We start from the raw sequence: 15924 nt of genomic DNA on the forward strand, positions 1-15924 counted from the left end.
AGTAAAAACCTGAGAAATCCGTCCGTTTTCGTCATTTGTTATCGAATCGACTTAAAGCCAGATCGTCACATTGGCCGCACTTCTGTCTGAAACGGTTGTACTTATCGTCTGCAGAGCTATGTCGCGTGCTGCGGTATGCGGGGACACTAAAAGCACCATAGTGGAACACAGATGAAGCTTCTAAGTTGATGTGATAGCCAGTAAGTAGTAGTACAATTCCAGTTTTAGGTATCGATGATTGACTTTTTAGCTGGCTTTGGTGCCTTGGACATGAGCTAGGACCTTAAGATTCTGCATGAAAGGAGGACTAGCAGCCGCGTTGTACGGGAGAATGTGAAATGTGTTCATATGTGGTAATAACCTGAGAAATCCGTCCGTTTTCGTCATTTGTTATCGAATCGACTTAAAGCCAGATCGTCACATTGGCCGCTCTTCTCTCTGAAACGGTTGTACTTATCGTCTGCAGAGCTATGTCGCGTGCTGCGGTATGCGGAGACACTAAAAGCACCATAGTAGAACACAGATGAAGCTTCTAAGTTGATGTAATAGCCAGTAAGAAGTAGTACAATTCAAGTTTTAGGTATCGATTATTGATTTTTTAGCTGGCTTTGGTGCCTTGGACATGAGCTAGGACCTTACGATTCTGCACCAAAAGGAGGACTAGCAGCCGAGTTGCATGGGAGAATGTGAAAAGTGTTCATATGTAGTAAAAACCTGAGAAATCCGTCCGTTTTCGTCATTTGTTATCGAATCGACTTAAAGCCAGATCGTCACATTGGCCGCTCTTCTCTCTGAAACGGGTGTACTTATCGCCTGCAAAGCTATGTCGCGTGCTGCGGTATGCGGAGACACTAAAAGCACCATAGTAAAACACAGATGAAGCTTCTGTGATGATGTAATAGCCAGTAAGAAGTAGTACAATTCAAGTTTTAGGTATCGATTATTGACTTTTTAGCTGGCTTTTGTGCCTTGGACATGAGCTAGGACCTTAAGATTCTGCATGAAAGGAGGACTAGCAGCCGCGTTGGATAGGAGAATGTGAAAAGTGTTCATATGTAGTAAAAACCTGAGAAATCCGTCCGTTTTCGTCATTTGTTATCGAATCGACTTAAAGCCAGATCGTCACATTGGCCGCTCTTCTCTCTGAAACGGTTGTACTTATCGCCTGCAAAGCTATGTCGCGTGATGCGGTATGCGGAGACACTAAAAGCACCATAGTAGAACACAGATGAAGCTTCTAAGTTGATGTAATAGCCAGTAAGAAGTAGTACAATTCAAGTTTTAGGTATCGATTATTGACTTTTTGCTGGCTTTGGTGCCTTGGACATGAGCTAGGACCTTAAGATTCTGCATGAAAGGAGGACTAGCAGCCGAGTTGCACGGGAGAATGTGAAAAGTGTTCATATGTAGTAAAAACCTGAGAAATCCGTCCGTTTTCGTCATTTGTTATCGAATCGACTTAAAGCCAGATCGTCACATTGGCCGCTCTTCTCTCTGAAACGATTGTACTTATCGTCTGCAAAGCTATGTCGCGTGCTGCGGTATACGGAGACACTAAAAGCACCATAGTAGAACACAGATGAAGCTTCTAAGTTGATGTAATAGCCAGTAAGAAGATGTACAATTCAAGTTTTAGGTATCGATTATTGATTTTTTAGCTGGCTTTGGTGCCTTGGACATGAGCTACGACCTTAAGATTCTGCATCAAAAGGAGGACTAGCAGCCGAGTTGCACGGGACAATGTGAAAAGTGTTCATATGTAGTAAAAACCTGAGAAATCCGTCCGTTTTCGTCATTTGTTATCGAATCGACTTTAAGCCAGATCGTCACATTGGCCGCTCTTCTGTCTGAAACGGTTGTACTTACCGTTTGCAAAACTATGTCGCGTGCTGCGGTATGCGGAGACACTAAAAGCACCATAGTAGAACACAGATGAAGCTTCTATGATGATGTAATAGCCAGTGAGAAGTAGTACAATTCAAGTTTTAGGTATCGATTATTGACTTTTTAGCTGGCTTTGGTGCCTTGGACATGAGCTAGGACCTTAAGATTCTGCATGAAAGGAGGACTAGCAGCCGCGTTGGATAGGAGAATGTGAAAAGTGTTCATATGTAGTAAAAACCTGAGAAATCCGTCCGTTTTCGTCATTTGTTATCGAATCGACTTAAAGCCAGATCGCCACCTTGGCCGCTCTTCTCTCTGAAATGGTTGTACTTATCGTCTGCAAAGCTATTTCGCGTGCTGCGGTACGCGGAGACTCTAAAAGCACCATAGTAGAACACAGATGAAGCTTCTAAGTTGATGTAATAGCCAGTAAGAAGTAGTACAATTCAAGTATTAGGTATCGATTATTGACTTTTTAGCTGGCTTTGGTGCCTTGGACATGAGCTAGGACCTTAAGATTCTGCATGAATGGAGGACTAGCAGCCGAGTTGCAAGGGAGAATGTGAAAAGTATTCATATGTAGTAAAAACCTGAGAAATCCGTCCGTTTTCGTCATTTGTTATCGAATCGACTTAAAGCCAGATCGTCACATTGGCCGCTCTTCTCTCTGAAACGATTGTACTTATCGTCTGCAAAGCTATGTCGCGTGCTGCGGTATGCGGAGACACTAAAAGCACCATAGTAGAACACAGATGAAGCTTCTATGATAAAGTAATAGCCAGTGAGAAGTAGTACAATTCAAGTTTTAGGTATCGATTATTGACTTTTTAGCTGGCTTTGGTGCCTTGGACATGAGCTAGGACCTTAAGATTCTGCATGAAAGGAGGACTAGCAGCCGCGTTGGATGGGAGAATGTGAAAAGTGTTCATATGTAGTAAAAACCTGAGAAATCCGTCCGTTTTCGTCATTTGTTATCGAATCGACTTAAAGCCAGATCGTCACATTGGCCGCTCTTCTGTCTGAAACGGTTGTACTTATCGTCTGCAGAGCTATGTCGCGTGCTGCGGTATGCGGAGACACTAAAAGCACCATAGTGGAACACAGATGAAGCTTCTAAGTTGATGTGATAGCCAGTAAGTAGTAGTACAATTCCAGTTTTAGGTATCGATGATTGACTTTTTAGCTGGCTTTGGTGCCTTGGACATGAGCTAGGACCTTAAGATTCTGCATGAAAGGAGGACTAGCAGCCGAGTTGCACGGGAGAATGTGAAAAGTGTTCATATGTAGTAAAAACCTGAGAAATCCGTCCATTTTCGTCATTTGTTATCGAATCGACTTAAAGCCAGATCGTCACATTGGCCGCTCTTCTGTCTGAAACGGTTGTACTTATCGTCTGCAAAGCTATGTCGCGTGCTGCGGTGTGCGGAGACACTAAAAGCACCATGGTAGAACACAGATGAAGCTTCTAAGTTGATGTAATAGCCAGTAAGAAGTAGTACAATTCAAGATTTAGGTATCGATTATTGACTTTTTAGCTGGCTTTGGTGCCTTGGACATGAGCTAGGACCTTAAGATTCTGCATGAAAGGAGGACTAGCAGCCGCGTTGCACGGGAGAATGTGAAATGTGTTCATATGTAGTAAAAACCTGAGAAATCCGTCCGTTTTCGTCATTTGTTAGCGAATCGACTTAAAGCCAGATCGTCACATTGGCCGCTCTTCTCTCTGAAACGGTTGTACTTATCGTCTTCAAAGCTATGTCGCGTGCTGCGGTATGCGGAGACAATAAAATCACCATAGTAGAACACAGATGAAGCTTCTAAGTCGATGTAATAGCCAGTAAGAAGTAGTACAATTCAAGTTTTAGGTACTGATTATTGACTTTTTAGCTGGATTTGGTGCCTTGGACATGAGCTAGGACCTTAAGATTCTGCATGAAAGGAGGACGAGCAGCCGAGTTGCACGGGAGAATGTGAAAAGTGTTCATATGTAGTAAAAACCTGAGAAATCCGTCCATTTTCGTCATTTGTTATCGAATCGACTTAAAGCCAGTTCGTCACATTGGCCGCTCTTCTCTCTGAAACGGTTGTACTTATCGTCTGCAAAGCTATGTCGCGTGCTGCGGTATGCGGAGACACTAAAAGCACCACAGTAAAACACAGATGAAGCTTCTATGATGATGTAATAGCCAGTAAGAAGTAGTACAATTCAAGTTTTAGGTATCGATTATTGACTTTTTAGCTGGCTTTGGTGCCTTGGACATGGGCTAGGACCTTAAGATTCTGCATGAAAGGAGGACTAGCAGCCGCGTTGGATGGGAGAATGTGAAAAGTGTTCATATGTAGTAAAAACCTGAGAAATCCGTCCGTTTTCGTCATTTGTTATCGAATCGACTTAAAGCCAGATCGTCACATTGGCCGCTCTTCTCTCTGAAACGGTTGTACTTATCGTCTGCAGAGCTATGTCGCGTGCTGCGGTATGCGGAGACACTAAAAGCACCATAGTAGAACACAGATGAAGCTTCTAAGTCGATGTGATAGCCAGTAAGAAGTAGTACAATTCAAGTTTTAGGTATCGATTATTGATTTTTTAGCTGGCTTTGGTGCCTTGGACATGAGCTAGGACCTTAAGATTCTGCATGAAAGGAGGACTAGCAGCCGGGTTGCACGGGAGAATGTGAAAAGTGTTCATATGTAGTAAAAACCTGAGAAATCCGTCCGTTTTCGTCATTTGTTATCGAATCGACTTAAAGCCAGATCGTCACATTGGCCGCCCTTCTGTCTGAAACGGTTGTACTTATCGTCTGCAAAGCTATGTCGCGTGCTGCGGTGTGCGGAGACACTAAAAGCACCATGGTAGAACACAGATGAAGCTTCTAAGTTGATGTAATAGCCAGTAAGAAGTAGTACAATTCAAGATTTAGGTATCGATTATTGACTTTTTAGCTGGCTTTGGTGCCTTGGACATGAGCTAGGACCTTAAGATTCTGCATGAAAGGAGGACTAGCAGCCGCGTTGCACGGGAGAATGTGAAATGTGTTCATATGTAGTAGAAACCTGAGATATCCGTCCGTTTTCGTCATTTGTTATCGAATCGACTTAAAGCCCGATCGTCACATTGGCCGCTCTTCTCTCTGAAACGGTTGTACTTATCGTCTTCAAAGCTATGTCGCGTGCTGCGGTATGCGGAGACAATAAAATCACCATAGTAGAACACAGATGAAGCTTCTAAGTCGATGTAATAGCCAGTAAGAAGTAGTACAATTCAAGTTTTAGGTACTGATTATTGACTTTTTAGCTGGATTTGGTGCCTTGGACATGAGCTAGGACCTTAAGATTCTGCATGAAAGGAGGACGAGCAGCCGAGTTGCACGGGAGAATGTGAAAAGTGTTCATATGTAGTAAAAACCTGAGAAATCCGTCCATTTTCGTCATTTGTTATCGAATCGACTTAAAGCCAGTTCGTCACATTGGCCGCTCTTCTCTCTGAAACGGTTGTACTTATCGTCTGCAAAGCTATGTCGCGTGCTGCGGTATGCGGAGACACTAAAAGCACCACAGTAAAACACAGATGAAGCTTCTATGATGATGTAATAGCCAGTAAGAAGTAGTACAATTCAAGTTTTAGGTATCGATTATTGACTTTTTAGCTGGCTTTGGTGCCTTGGACATGGGCTAGGACCTTAAGATTCTGCATGAAAGGAGGACTAGCAGCCGCGTTGGATGGGAGAATGTGAAAAGTGTTCATATGTAGTAAAAACCTGAGAAATCCGTCCGTTTTCGTCATTTGTTATCGAATCGACTTAAAGCCAGATCGTCACATTGGCCGCTCTTCTCTCTGAAACGGTTGTACTTATCGTCTTCAAAGCTATGTCGCGTGCTGCGGTATGCGGAGACAATAAAATCACCATAGTAGAACACAGATGAAGCTTCTAAGTCGATGTAATAGCCAGTAAGAAGTAGTACAATTCAAGTTTTAGGTACTGATTATTGACTTTTTAGCTGGATTTGGTGCCTTGGACATGAGCTAGGACCTTAAGATTCTGCATGAAAGGAGGACGAGCAGCCGAGTTGCACGGGAGAATGTGAAAAGTGTTCATATGTAGTAAAAACCTGAGAAATCCGTCCATTTTCGTCATTTGTTATCGAATCGACTTAAAGCCAGTTCGTCACATTGGCCGCTCTTCTCTCTGAAACGGTTGTACTTATCGTCTGCAAAGCTATGTCGCGTGCTGCGGTATGCGGAGACACTAAAAGCACCACAGTAAAACACAGATGAAGCTTCTATGATGATGTAATAGCCAGTAAGAAGTAGTACAATTCAAGTTTTAGGTATCGATTATTGACTTTTTAGCTGGCTTTGGTGCCTTGGACATGGGCTAGGACCTTAAGATTCTGCATGAAAGGAGGACTAGCAGCCGCGTTGGATGGGAGAATGTGAAAAGTGTTCATATGTAGTAAAAACCTGAGAAATCCGTCCGTTTTCGTCATTTGTTATCGAATCGACTTAAAGCCAGATCGTCACATTGGCCGCTCTTCTCTCTGAAACGGTTGTACTTATCGTCTGCAGAGCTATGTCGCGTGCTGCGGTATGCGGAGACACTAAAAGCACCATAGTAGAACACAGATGAAGCTTCTAAGTCGATGTGATAGCCAGTAAGAAGTAGTACAATTCAAGTTTTAGGTATCGATTATTGATTTTTTAGCTGGCTTTGGTGCCTTGGACATGAGCTAGGACCTTAAGATTCTGCATGAAAGGAGGACTAGCAGCCGGGTTGCACGGGAGAATGTGAAAAGTGTTCATATGTAGTAAAAACCTGAGAAATCCGTCCGTTTTCGTCATTTGTTATCGAATCGACTTAAAGCCAGATCGTCACATTGGCCGCTCTTCTGTCTGAAACGGTTGTACTTATCGTCTGCAAAGCTATGTCGCGTGCTGCGGTGTGCGGAGACACTAAAAGCACCATGGTAGAACACAGATGAAGCTTCTAAGTTGATGTAATAGCCAGTAAGAAGTAGTACAATTCAAGATTTAGGTATCGATTATTGACTTTTTAGCTGGCTTTGGTGCCTTGGACATGAGCTAGGACCTTAAGATTCTGCATGAAAGGAGGACTAGCAGCCGCGTTGCACGGGAGAATGTGAAATGTGTTCATATGTAGTAGAAACCTGAGATATCCGTCCGTTTTCGTCATTTGTTATCGAATCGACTTAAAGCCCGATCGTCACATTGGCCGCTCTTCTCTCTGAAACGGTTGTACTTATCGTCTTCAAAGCTATGTCGCGTGCTGCGGTATGCGGAGACAATAAAATCACCATAGTAGAACACAGATGAAGCTTCTAAGTCGATGTAATAGCCAGTAAGAAGTAGTACAATTCAAGTTTTAGGTACTGATTAATGACTTTTTAGCTGGATTTGGTGCCTTGGACATGAGCTAGGACCTTAAGATTCTGCATGAAAGGAGGACGAGCAGCCGAGTTGCACGGGAGAATGTGAAAAGTGTTCATATGTAGTAAAAACCTGAGAAATCCGTCCATTTTCGTCATTTGTTATCGAATCGACTTAAAGCCAGTTCGTCACATTGGCCGCTCTTCTCTCTGAAACGGTTGTACTTATCGTCTGCAAAGCTATGTCGCGTGCTGCGGTATGCGGAGACACTAAAAGCACCACAGTAAAACACAGATGAAGCTTCTATGATGATGTAATAGCCAGTAAGAAGTAGTACAATTCAAGTTTTAGGTATCGATTATTGACTTTTTAGCTGGCTTTGGTGCCTTGGACATGGGCTAGGTCCTTAAGATTCTGCATGAAAGGAGGACTAGCAGCCGCGTTGGATGGGAGAATGTGAAAAGTGTTCATATGTAGTAAAAACCTGAGAAATCCGTCCGTTTTCGTCATTTGTTATCGAATCGACTTAAAGCCAGATCGTCACATTGGCCGCTCTTCTCTCTGAAACGGTTGTACTTATCGTCTGCAGAGCTATGTCGCGTGCTGCGGTATGCGGAGACACTAAAAGCACCATAGTAGAACACAGATGAAGCTTCTAAGTCGATGTGATAGCCAGTAAGAAGTAGTACAATTCAAGTTTTAGGTATCGATTATTGATTTTTTAGCTGGCTTTGGTGCCTTGGACATGAGCTAGGACCTTAAGATTCTGCATGAAAGGAAGACTAGCAGCCGGGTTGCACGGGAGAATGTGAAAAGTGTTCATATGTAGTAAAAACCTGAGAAATCCGTCCGTTTTCGTCATTTGTTATCGAATCGACTTAAAGCCAGATCGTCACATTGGCCGCTCTTCTCTCTGAAACGGGTGTACTTATCGTCTGCAAAGCTATGTCGCGTGCTGCGGTATGCGGAGACACTAAAAGCACCATAGTAAAACACAGATGAAGCTTCTATGATGATGTAATAGCGAGTAAGAAGTAGTACAATTCAAGTTTTAGGTATCGATTATTGACTTTTTAGCTGGCTTTGGTGCCTTGGACATGAGCTAGGACCTTAAGATTCTGCATGAAAGGAGGACTAGCAGCCGCGTTGGATGGGAGAATGTGAAATGTGTTCATATGTGGTAATAACCTGAGAAATCCGTCCGTTTTCGTCATTTGTTATCGAATCGACTTAAAGCCAGATCGTCACATTGGCCGCTCTTCTCTCTGAAACGGTTCTACTTATCGTCTGCAGAGCTATGTCGCGTGCTGCGGTATGCGGAGACACTAAAAGCACCATAGTAGAACACAGATGAAGCTTCTAAGTTGATGTAATAGCCAGTAAGAAGTAGTACAATTCAAGTTTTAGGTATCGATTATTGATTTTTTAGCTGGCTTTGGTGCCTTGGACATGAGCTAGGACCTTAAGATTCTGCACCAAAAGGAGGACTAGCAGCCGAGTTGCATGGGAGAATGTGAAAAGTGTTCATATGTAGTAAAAACCTGAGAAATCCGTCCGTTTTCGTCATTTGTTATCGAATCGACTTAAAGCCAGATCGTCACATTGGCCGCTCTTCTCTCTGAAACGGGTGTACTTATCGCCTGCAAAGCTATGTCGCGTGCTGCGGTATGCGGAGACACTAAAAGCACCATAGTAAAACACAGATGAAGCTTCTGTGATGATGTAATAGCCAGTAAGAAGTAGTACAATTCAAGTTTTAGGTATCGATTATTGACTTTTTAGCTGGCTTTTGTGCCTTGGACATGAGCTAGGACCTTAAGATTCTGCATGAAAGGAGGACTAGCAGCCGCGTTGGATAGGAGAATGTGAAAAGTGTTCATATGTAGTAAAAACCTGAGAAATCCGTCCGTTTTCGTCATTTGTTATCGAATCGACTTAAAGCCAGATCGTCACATTGGCCGCTCTTCTCTCTGAAACGGTTGTACTTATCGCCTGCAAAGCTATGTCGCGTGATGCGGTATGCGGAGACACTAAAAGCACCATAGTAGAACACAGATGAAGCTTCTAAGTTGATGTAATAGCCAGTAAGAAGTAGTACAATTCAAGTTTTAGGTATCGATTATTGACTTTTTGCTGGCTTTGGTGCCTTGGACATGAGCTAGGACCTTAAGATTCTGCATGAAAGGAGGACTAGCAGCCGAGTTGCACGGGAGAATGTGAAAAGTGTTCATATGTAGTAAAAACCTGAGAAATCCGTCCGTTTTCGTCATTTGTTATCGAATCGACTTAAAGCCAGATCGTCACATTGGCCGCTCTTCTCTCTGAAACGATTGTACTTATCGTCTGCAAAGCTATGTCGCGTGCTGCGGTATACGGAGACACTAAAAGCACCATAGTAGAACACAGATGAAGCTTCTAAGTTGATGTAATAGCCAGTAAGAAGTTGTACAATTCAAGTTTTAGGTATCGATTATTGATTTTTTAGCTGTCTTTGGTGCCTTGGACATGAGCTACGACCTTAAGATTCTGCATCAAAAGGAGGACTAGCAGCCGAGTTGCACGGGACAATGTGAAAAGTGTTCATATGTAGTAAAAACCTGAGAAATCCGTCCGTTTTCGTCATTTGTTATCGAATCGACTTAAAGCCAGATCGTCACATTGGCCGCTCTTCTGTCTGAAACGGTTGTACTTACCGTTTGCAAAACTATGTCGCGTGCTGCGGTATGCGGAGACACTAAAAGCACCATAGTAGAACACAGATGAAGCTTCTATGATGATGTAATAGCCAGTGAGAAGTAGTACAATTCAAGTTTTAGGTATCGATTATTGACTTTTTAGCTGGCTTTGGTGCCTTGGACATGAGCTAGGACCTTAAGATTCTGCATGAAAGGAGGACTAGCAGCCGCGTTGGATAGGAGAATGTGAAAAGTGTTCATATGTAGTAAAAACCTGAGAAATCCGTCCGTTTTCGTCATTTGTTATCGAATCGACTTAAAGCCAGATCGCCACCTTGGCCGCTCTTCTCTCTGAAATGGTTGTACTTATCGTCTGCAAAGCTATTTCGCGTGCTGCGGTACGCGGAGACTCTAAAAGCACCATAGTAGAACACAGATGAAGCTTCTAAGTTGATGTAATAGCCAGTAAGAAGTAGTACAATTCAAGTATTAGGTATCGATTATTGACTTTTTAGCTGGCTTTGGTGCCTTGGACATGAGCTAGGACCTTAAGATTCTGCATGAATGGAGGACTAGCAGCCGAGTTGCAAGGGAGAATGTGAAAAGTATTCATATGTAGTAAAAACCTGAGAAATCCGTCCGTTTTCGTCATTTGTTATCGAATCGACTTAAAGCCAGATCGTCACATTGGCCGCTCTTCTCTCTGAAACGATTGTACTTATCGTCTGCAAAGCTATGTCGCGTGCTGCGGTATGCGGAGACACTAAAAGCACCATAGTAGAACACAGATGAAGCTTCTATGATGAAGTAATAGCCAGTGAGAAGTAGTACAATTCAAGTTTTAGGTATCGATTATTGACTTTTTAGCTGGCTTTGGTGCCTTGGACATGAGCTAGGACCTTAAGATTCTGCATGAAAGGAGGACTAGCAGCCGCGTTGGATGGGAGAATGTGAAAAGTGTTCATATGTAGTAAAAACCTGAGAAATCCGTCCGTTTTCGTCATTTGTTATCGAATCGACTTAAAGCCAGATCGTCACATTGGCCGCTCTTCTGTCTGAAACGGTTGTACTTATCGTCTGCAGAGCTATGTCGCGTGCTGCGGTATGCGGAGACACTAAAAGCACCATAGTGGAACACCGATGAAGCTTCTAAGTTGATGTGATAGCCAGTAAGTAGTAGTACAATTCCAGTTTTAGGTATCGATGATTGACTTTTTAGCTGGCTTTGGTGCCTTGGACATGAGCTAGGACCTTAAGATTCTGCATGAAAGGAGGACTAGCAGCCGAGTTGCACGGGAGAATGTGAAAAGTGTTCATATGTAGTAAAAACCTGAGAAATCCGTCCATTTTCGTCATTTGTTATCGAATCGACTTAAAGCCAGATCGTCACATTGGCCGCTCTTCTGTCTGAAACGGTTGTACTTATCGTCTGCAAAGCTATGTCGCGTGCTGCGGTGTGCGGAGACACTAAAAGCACCATGGTAGAACACAGATGAAGCTTCTAAGTTGATGTAATAGCCAGTAAGAAGTAGTACAATTCAAGATTTAGGTATCGATTATTGACTTTTTAGCTGGCTTTGGTGCCTTGGACATGAGCTAGGACCTTAAGATTCTGCATGAAAGGAGGACTAGCAGCCGCGTTGCACGGGAGAATGTGAAATGTGTTCATATGTAGTGGAAACCTGAGATATCCGTCCGTTTTCGTCATTTGTTATCGAATCGACTTAAAGCCCGATCGTCACATTGGCCGCTCTTCTCTCTGAAACGGTTGTACTTATCGTCTTCAAAGCTATGTCGCGTGCTGCGGTATGCGGAGACAATAAAATCACCATAGTAGAACACAGATGAAGCTTCTAAGTCGATGTAATAGCCAGTAAGAAGTAGTACAATTCAAGTTTTAGGTACTGATTATTGACTTTTTAGCTGGATTTGGTGCCTTGGACATGAGCTAGGACCTTAAGATTCTGCATGAAAGGAGGACGAGCAGCCGAGTTGCACGGGAGAATGTGAAAAGTGTTCATATGTAGTAAAAACCTGAGAAATCCGTCCATTTTCGTCATTTGTTATCGAATCGACTTAAAGCCAGTTCGTCACATTGGCCGCTCTTCTCTCTGAAACGGTTGTACTTATCGTCTGCAAAGCTATGTCGCGTGCTGCGGTATGCGGAGACACTAAAAGCACCACAGTAAAACACAGATGAAGCTTCTATGATGATGTAATAGCCAGTAAGAAGTAGTACAATTCAAGTTTTAGGTATCGATTATTGACTTTTTAGCTGGCTTTGGTGCCTTGGACATGGGCTAGGACCTTAAGATTCTGCATGAAAGGAGGACTAGCAGCCGCGTTGGATGGGAGAATGTGAAAAGTGTTCATATGTAGTAAAAACCTGAGAAATCCGTCCGTTTTCGTCATTTGTTATCGAATCGACTTAAAGCCAGATCGTCACATTGGCCGCTCTTCTCTCTGAAACGGTTGTACTTATCGTCTGCAGAGCTATGTCGCGTGCTGCGGTATGCGGAGACACTAAAAGCACCATAGTAGAACACAGATGAAGCTTCTAAGTCGATGTGATAGCCAGTAAGAAGTAGTACAATTCAAGTTTTAGGTATCGATTATTGATTTTTTAGCTGGCTTTGGTGCCTTGGACATGAGCTAGGACCTTAAGATTCTGCATGAAAGGAGGACTAGCAGCCGGGTTGCACGGGAGAATGTGAAAAGTGTTCATATGTAGTAAAAACCTGAGAAATCCGTCCGTTTTCGTCATTTGTTATCGAATCGACTTAAAGCCAGATCGTCACATTGGCCGCTCTTCTCTCTGAAACGGGTGTACTTATCGTCTGCAAAGCTATGTCGCGTGCTGCGGTATGCGGAGACACTAAAAGCACCATAGTAAAACACAGATGAAGCTTCTATGATGATGTAATAGCCAGTAAGAAGTAGTACAATTCAAGTTTTAGGTATCGATTATTGACTTTTTAGCTGGCTTTTGTGCCTTGGACATGAGCTAGGACCTTAAGATTCTGCATGAAAGGAGGACTAGCAGCCGCGTTGGATAGGAGAATGTGAAAAGTGTTCATATGTAGTAAAAACCTGAGAAATCCGTCCGTTTTCGTCATTTGTTATCGAATCGACTTAAAGCCAGATCGTCACATTGGCCGCTCTTCTCTCTGAAACGGTTGTACTTATCGCCTGCAAAGCTATGTCGCGTGCTGCGGTATGCGGAGACAATAAAATCACCATAGTAGAACACAGATGAAGCTTCTAAGTCGATGTAATAGCCAGTAAGAAGTAGTACAATTCAAGTTTTAGGTACTGATTATTGACTTTTTAGCTGGCTTTGGTGCCTTGGACATGAGCTAGGACCTTAAGATTCTGCATGAAAGGAGGACGAGCAGCCGAGTTGCACGGGAGAATGTGAAAAGTGTTCATATGTAGTAAAAACCTGAGAAATCCGTCCGTTTTCGTCATTTGTTATCGAATCGACTTAAAGCCAGTTCGTCACATTGGCCGCTGTTCTCTTTGAAACGGTTGTACTTATCGTCTGCAGAGCTATGTCGCGTGCTGCGGTATGCGGAGACACTAAAAGCACCATAGTAGAACACAGATGAAGCTTCTAAGTCGATGTGATAGCCAGTAAGAAGTAGTACAATTCCAGTTTTAGGTATCGATTATTGACTTTATAGCTGGCTTTGGTGCCTTGGACATGAGCTAGGACCTTAAGATTCTACATGAAAAGAGGACTAGCAGCCGGGTTGCACGGGAGAATGTGAAAAGTGTTCATATGTAGTAAAAACCTGAGAAATCCGTCCGTTTTCGTCATTTGTTATCGAATCGACTTAAAGCCAGATCGTCACATTGGCCGCTTTTCTCTCTGAAACGGGTGTACTTATCGTCTGCAAAGCTATGTCGCGTGCTGCGGTATGCGGAGACACTAAAAGCACCATAGTAAAACACAGATGAAGCTTCTATGATGATGTAATAGCCAGTAAGAAGTAGTACAATTCAAGTTTTAGGTATCGATTATTGACTTTTTAGCTGTCTTTTGTGCCTTGGACATGAGCTAGGACCTTAAGATTCTGCATGAAAGGAGGACTAGCAGCCGCGTTGGATAGGAGAATGTGAGAAGTGTTCATATGTAGTAAAAACCTGAGAAATCTGTCCGTTTTCGTCATTTGTTATCGAATCGACTTAAAGCCAGATCGTCACATTGGCCGCTCTTCTCTCTGAAACGGTTGTACTTATCGTCTGCAAAGCTATGTCGCGTGCTGCGGTGTGCGGAGACACTAAAAGCACCATGGTAGAACACAGATGAAGCTTCTAAGTTGATGTAATAGCCAGTAAGAAGTAGTACAATTCAAGTTTTAGGTATCGATTATTGACTTTTCAGCTGGCTTTGGTGCCTTGGACATGAGCTAGGACCTTAAGATTCTGCATGAAAGGAGGACTAGCAGCCGCGTTGCACGGGAGAATGTGAAATGTGTTCATATGTAGTAGAAACCTGAGATATCCGTCCGTTTTCGTCATTTGTTATCGAATCGACTTAAAGCCCGATCGTCACATTGGCCGCTCTTCTCTCTGAAACGGTTGTACTTATCGTCTTCAAAGCTATGTCACGTGCTGCGGTATGCGGAGACAATAAAATCACCATAGTAGAACACAGATGAAGCTTCTAAGTCGATGTAATAGCCAGTAAGAAGTAGTACAATTCAAGTTTTAGGTACTGATTATTGACTTTTTAGCTGGCTTTGGTGCCTTGGACATGAGGTAGGACCTTAAGATTCTGCATGTAAGGAGGACTAGCAGCCGAGTTGCACGGAAGAATGTGAAAAGTGTTCATTTGTAAAAAAATACCTGAGAAATCCGTCCGTTTTCGTCATTTGTTATCGAATCGACTTAAAGCCAGATCGCCACCTTGGCCGCTCTTCTCTCTGAAATGGTTGTACTTATCGTCTGCAAAGCTATTTCGCGTGCTGCGGTACGCGGAGACTCTAAAAGCACCATAGTAGAACACAGATGAAGCTTCTAAGTTGATGTAATAGCCAGTAAGAAGTAGTACAATTCAAGTATTAGGTATCGATTATTGACTTTTTAGCTGGCTTTGGTGCCTTGGACATGAGCTAGGACCTTAAGATTCTGCATGAATGGAGGACTAGCAGCCGAGTTGCAAGGGAGAATGTGAAAAGTATTCATATGTAGTAAAAACCTGAGAAATCCGTCCGTTTTCGTCATTTGTTAGCGAATCGACTTAAAGCCAGATCGTCACATTGGCCGCTCTTCTCTCTGAAACGGTTGTACTTATCGTCTTCAAAGCTATGTCGCGTGCTGCGGTATGCGGAGACACTAAAAGCACCATAGTAGAACACAGATGAAGCTTCTAAGTTGATGTGATAGCCAGTAAGAAGTAGTACAATTCAAGTTTTAGGTATCGATTATTGATTTTTTAGGTGGCTTTGATGCCTTGGACATGAGCTAGGACCTTAAGATTCTGCATCAAAATGAGGACTAGCAGCCGAGTTGCACGGGACAATGTGAAAAGTGTTCATATGTAGTAAAAACCTGAGAAATCCGTCCGTTTTCGTCATTTGTTATCGAATCGACTTACAGCCAGATCGTCACATTCGCCGCTCTTCTCTCTGAAACGATTGTACTTATCGTCTGCAAAGCTATGTCGCGTGCTGCGGTATGCGGAGACACTAAAAGCACCATAGTAGAACACAGATGAAGCTTCTATGATGAAGTAATAGCCAGTGAGAAGTAGTACAATTCAAGTTTTAGGTATCGATTATTGACTTTTTAGCTGGCTTTGGTGCCTTGGACATGAGCTAGGACCTTAAGATTCTGCATGAAAGGAGGACTAGCAGCCGCGTTGGATGGGAGAATGTGAAAAGTGTTCATATGTAGTAAAAACCTGAGAAATCCGTCCGTTTTCATCATTTGTTATCGAATCGACTTAAAGCCAGATCGTCACATTGGCCGCTC

The sequence above is a fragment of the Schistocerca gregaria genome, unplaced genomic scaffold, assembly GCF_023897955.1.
Source record: "Schistocerca gregaria isolate iqSchGreg1 unplaced genomic scaffold, iqSchGreg1.2 ptg000079l, whole genome shotgun sequence".
NCBI lineage: Eukaryota > Metazoa > Arthropoda > Insecta > Orthoptera > Acrididae > Schistocerca > Schistocerca gregaria.